A 6,000-nucleotide genomic window follows, 5' to 3' on the forward strand; every position below is an offset into this window, starting at 1 on the left:
GTTTAAAGCACAGGAGGTTCCGTGCTTTCTTAGAGGAAATGGAGTCAGAATATGAAGATGTGTTCTATTTCACTGAGGTACGCTGGCTCAGCAAGGGGAATGTCTTGAAAAGATTTTTTGAGTTGAGAGAAGAAGTGAAAACCTTCATGGAGAAGGATGGAATGGCCGTTCCTGAGTTGAATGATCAGAAATGGCTCATGGACTTAGCTTTTCTTGTCGACATCACATATGAGCTGAATGTACTGAACAAGAAGTTACAAGGCCAGGGGCAGCTTGTCAGTGCTGCCTCTGACAATTTGAGAGCATTCTCCACAAAACTTGTATTATGGAAAGCCCAGCTCTCTCAGACAAACCTTTGCCATTTTCCAGCTTGCAAGGCACTTGTGGATGCCGGCACACCATTCAGTGGTGAGAAGTATGTTGATGCCATTTTGAAGCTACAGAAGGAATTTGATCACAGATTTGCAGACTTCAAGACGCACAGAGCCACATTTCAAATTTTTGCAGACCCCTTTGCCTTTGATGTGCAAGATGCCCCTCCTCTGCTTCAAATGGAGCTCATTGACCTGCAATGCAGCTCTGACCTCAAAGCCAAATTCAGGAAGGTGAGTGGAAAAGCAGACAAATATGGGCAATTTTTGAGAGAATTGCCCCCCAGCTTCCCTGAACTTTCCAGAATGTTCAAGCGGACCATGTGCCTTTTTGGAAGCACATATTTGTGTGAAAAATTCTTCTCCATCTTGAACTTCAATAAGTCCAAGTACAGGTCGAGACTTACTGATGATCATCTTCAAGCCATACTGAGGGTCTCAACTGCTTCCTCTCTCAAACCAAATGTGGCTCAGATATGTGACAAGAAGCTCTGTCAAGTCTCTGGCAAGAGAAGCCATGTTCACAAGAACCGTTCATGATCTTCATTCAGTGTTCCATTCATGTTCAGGACACTTCATGTTCAAGAGAAATCATTAAAACTGTTAATAAAGACAGCCTCACCCAGACTCTGCCTCCAGCGGCCCCCAGATAAAAATTGAGTTTACATTATCCAGTTTCATTTAAACAAGAGGCTAGCAAGGCTGCTAGTTGGTTTTAAAGTAGCTACAGCATGAAAATGGAGAAATACATCCTGGAAGCAGTCTGGTTTACTAGAGAAAGATATAAGAATGAAGAGGAAGGAGATATTTCTGACTTAGTAAAGAGGAAGGACACAGATCAGATGGGGACTGACCCCAGACCCAGTACCAGCAGCCCCACAGCTCCCATTGTGAAGCTATCCACACCAGGATCCGGTCTACCACCACCACCTGTAGACCAGAACCGATCCAGATTACTAATGTAAAGATGTTTTATTCTCACATCTCTGATGTGAGCACTGTTGATGGAGCATGAACACATTATTAATAGTTGATAAAGTATAAAACTCCAGCTAAAGCACTCTATGGAATGGATAAACACATGGCCCATATGTGTGTGTGTGTCTGTGTGTGTGTGTGTGTATGTATATATATAAGTATATAAGTATGTACATGTATGTATATACCACTATCTTAAACAAAAATGCAGCAACAAAGGTAGAAATATTTCATCCTGCATCTAACAGCAATTAAATGCCAGAAACGTGTTTGTGATGCTAAAAAAAACAAACTAACAATGTGATTATGAGCAGAAGAGCAAAGACATGTTTTTGCTAGCTGGAGCTGAGAATCACGATGAATGCCACCATGACAAATCAAAGCCAGCTACCTCGGCAGCTTTAATACCTTGCTGTGTTTGATGTGACGCACTGAGGAAAGATCTGATTTAATCACCCTGAAATGAGATTGAGCTTCTTTCTTGGGCTTTACTTTTTGCAGAGCATCAAGGAAACAAGACTAAAATATTTTCCTTCTGTTTTTGTCCAGTCCCTGTAAGACATCAGACTTATTGTGATTCCACAGTTTTAGTTTTATTCTAATATCTGAGTCGGCTGAGGGCTGAGCCTGCATCAGCATCACATGCAGCTGCTCCTTCATTCGCTTTCATTCCACTCTGTCTGGCATTTAGAAAGTTAAATCACTGCAGCAACCTGATCGTTATTTCAATATTGATAATGTTCTTGGTCTCTGTTTGACAGCAGCATGGATGTTAACACACCTCTTCACCTGTAGAACAAACATCCATCAGACTGGTAAGCACTCACACACAGATGCACCTACCCAAGTCAGCGCATCATCCCTGCAAACAAAGAAGCAGGTGGCTGGAGTTACCTCTCCACCTCCTCCTGAGTGCTCCATTCCCTGCTTCTCCACCTAATCAAGGATGTAATTAGAGCCTTCCAGACAAGTGGTTTGTGCTTGAACAGAAACAATAGCTAACGCTGATGTGAATGGAAGTTGGTTGAATACTCCTCTCATCATGCATAGCTACAGAATGGGGGTCAGAGCGACAACAAATTGGAATAATATGAAGAAAAATGAAGCATATCAGTGAGTAATGCAGCAGATATGCAGCCTGGCCTTTCCTTCACCGCTGTACTGAACATTTCTGTCTCATTGCTGCAGCTATGAGAGGAGCTACTCACCCAGGAGTCAACTGCACTTGTTTGAAGATATTTGCTGATTTTTCATTGTTCATGTGGCATGAAAAGATGGATGATTATACTCCATGTAATTTTAAAGTAAGAGGCCACCCACCAAACACCAGACGTCCACAGACTTTTTATGGCTAAATCTGGTCAGTCCATCGAAGCCTTAAAATCTGGTCCGGGTTTAGACGTCCTACTCGGTCCAGATTTTTACTGAAGTGAACCTGAGTTGGGCCCAGTTAATGACTTTGGGACAGAACCTGATCAATGATCCTTGAATACTGTGTCCTGCAGGTACCACACCAACTATTCATTATGACCTCATACAACCCGACTTAGATAAAAAATGAATTATTACTTTAATAATTCAGCCTCCTCTAGGAAGATCAGACCATAATCTGGTCTCCTGCAAGCCCATCATTCATCAGTAACTATCGTAGACGCCTGAATCCAGAAGTTAGATTTTCTCTAATAGAGATAACCCAGGGTTAACGCAGGGTTTTCCACCTATACGAAAAGTAGAAGTTTTCATGGGATAGACTGTGCTGCATTTGAAGCGGAGTGCAGAGAACTGCTCAGTCAGTGTGTGAGATGGAGCAGAAATAATCACCTTAATGTATTTATTTAATAGGGGGCAAAATACTGATCGGACGATAATCTTTTAAGCAATCCTTCTTCCCAGAAATAAACACTGGAGTAACTGTGGCAACTTTCCACGTTGTTGGAATAATTTGACAGATTTGACAGATTAATCATCAATCGTTACTTCCTCCAGGACACCAAATGTACTCAGTCCTTCTTTGAATCTGAAAAGTAAAAAAAAAAAAGTGAAACCAGAGTACCTCTACTGTTACTCTAAAACTGTCCTGGTGTAATTCAATTTTATAATTAAAGCTTCAAGCAGCGTTGAGGGGCCTTCGCACATCTGTCCAGCATCACAACCAGGAACATGGTAAGATTCCTGGCAGGCTGGGATGGTTGTTGGGCTGCGAGGCCGGGCAGAAAAATAATTCACTCACTCATAGAAGATGGCACTTATCACTGTGAACAGGTAGGTGATGTAACCAGCAGCTGTTGACATGGTTCCTTCTACCTGTTGTAATTCTGCAAAATGAATATAGGTGCAATAATGTATCTGCAGAGTCTGTCCATTTGTCCTCCATCTGCCACGGTCATGTAAATCTCATAAGGCGTACTACTTGTTTCCAGTAGTTGGTGCTATGACTGTGACTATGGAAATCGTGTAACACATTTGAGAAAGTCCCACAAGTATTGAGAAAGTCCCACAAGTATAGAACACCAAGGGTTACGTAAACGTGTTTTACTGCTTTTGTTGTCAAATCTTTTCTGCTTGTAATACAAGCACAGATGACTTACTGTTGCAGGGCTGAATGTATCCCCCCTCACAGTAAAAATGGAGCACAGCCTCCATCAGCTCCGTCCTGTGCTCCAAGGACCGAAGGTGGCGTAGAGCTCCCATCAGAGCCAACTCTTCTGCAGCTTCATTGACGGCCTGTCTGGCATCGGCAAGTGTTTCTGCTTATCTGAAATGATATCAGACCTCCGTGACTCAGTCAGTGATAGGCAGTCAGGTTTGTTGTGTTGGCCCCACTATTTCAAAACAAAAGATGACACCAAGTTAGAAGCATATAATGGTTTCTAAACTTGCCGTCTCCAATTTGGTCCTTAGACCATGGTCCACCACTTTATCAATGGTTGCTGGGCCAGAGGGTAGACCAAAGACTTGGCTGAAAAGCCTTTTTGAGAAAAGTTGGGTGACATCCCCCCGGATCAGGCAGACAGATAACATTTGCCCCACGATCCTATAAATGTTGTTATGAAGGGCTGAAAAGGAAAAGAAAAAATTATATTGGACAATTGATTCAAATAAAGCTGTGTTATACATGCATACATGACACAACCTTCTTTTTGTGACATTGTTTAAACAAATAATTGATTTGTTTTTTAAAAAAAAGAATAACATGTCTATGCTCTATGTCAAATTATGTTGATGTTCCTTGTGTTTAAACATACAAACACTGTCGAGGGCCAGGGTCCGTTCTTCGAGAGGCCCTTCAAATATTTGGTGCCCCTGGTAGGCCCGCCATCATCTACGGCCCCTTCTCCCCGACCATCCTCATCAATAAAAACAACATCCAGTTTTGCCTCAGGGTTGAAAGCTGGACGTCTGAAGGCTCTTAATGCGCAATCAAATTCTTCATTCCAAACAACATTTATTTGACTGGCTGTGGGAGAAAGATGCTGAAGCTTTGACTTCAGAGTCCTGAGAATAGCGGAAATATCAACTGGTCTTTATAGAGAGAGAAAAAAGGGGCAGAAATAGCATTTCTTTATTAAGTTGTGCACAAACCCAAATTTAAGTTCTGCAATGTCAACTTATTACACACGCTATTGTAGCTGTACTGTTCCAAAGTCTGGAGCAGAAGGTGGCGAGTCGGTCGCCATGTTGGTTGCATCCTCGTAAAGGACTGTGCATCATCTTTGCTGCGTTATAATCTTTGATAAAATGGGAGTCTCGTGTTTTGTGAAAGACCGCCACACTAAGCCACACGATAAAAAAGGTAGAAAAGTAGACATGACGTTAGATTTGTTCGGTGTCCCCTTGTAAACGAGGCTGTGGACAGCAGGTTGAGGATGTAACAGAGGCGTTGGATGGCCTGGTCGCAGCGGTGAGACGGATCATTTTCACCACCATCTCCCTTCTTGCTGTTTGCTGTCGGCATTTTCATAAAGGCAAGTAGGAGAGTTTTTACTGTTGTTTTTATTGTGTAAGAAATGTTAATTAATATACTTTATTTGGCTTTTTAAAGTCGCTGTATTCACACTGGCTTCACTTCTAAACTAGAGACAAAGATGGAGGGAAATAGAAATGAGTTCATCTGTTTGTGTTTGATCAGAGTTTATTTTATTTAATCATCTTTTTATAAAAACATAACAGAGAGAATTATTTTAAAGATGCAGGGAAATACCAAGAGTTCTCTGAGACCTGATGGATGTTAACTGGTTGGATGAAGTGGTTCAGATTGTGGAACTAATGGAAGCATCCAGTGTTAACTAGTTTTTAATAACTAACGTGGTTGCAGGTCAACCAGCTTAAGAAATGATGGAGGCTCAGACTGGACACCATCCCTGCTTCTAGGACACATCAGTTCCACCCACAAACGCTGCAGGTCTGCAGGACGAAGAAGACGATCAGCTGAGGAAAGAGACGCTGCAGCAGCAGAGACGGAGTCCACCAGGATGCAGACCCTGGAGATCTACAGACCATGAAGTCCACCAGGATGCAGACCCTGGAGATCTACAGACCATGAAGTCCACCAGGATGCAGACCCTGGAGATCTACAGACCATGAAGTCCACCAGGATGCAGACCCTGGAGATCTACAGACCATGAAGAGTCCACCAGGATGCAGACCCTGG

This window comes from Melanotaenia boesemani, chromosome 18, assembly GCF_017639745.1.
Source record: "Melanotaenia boesemani isolate fMelBoe1 chromosome 18, fMelBoe1.pri, whole genome shotgun sequence".
NCBI lineage: Eukaryota > Metazoa > Chordata > Actinopteri > Atheriniformes > Melanotaeniidae > Melanotaenia > Melanotaenia boesemani.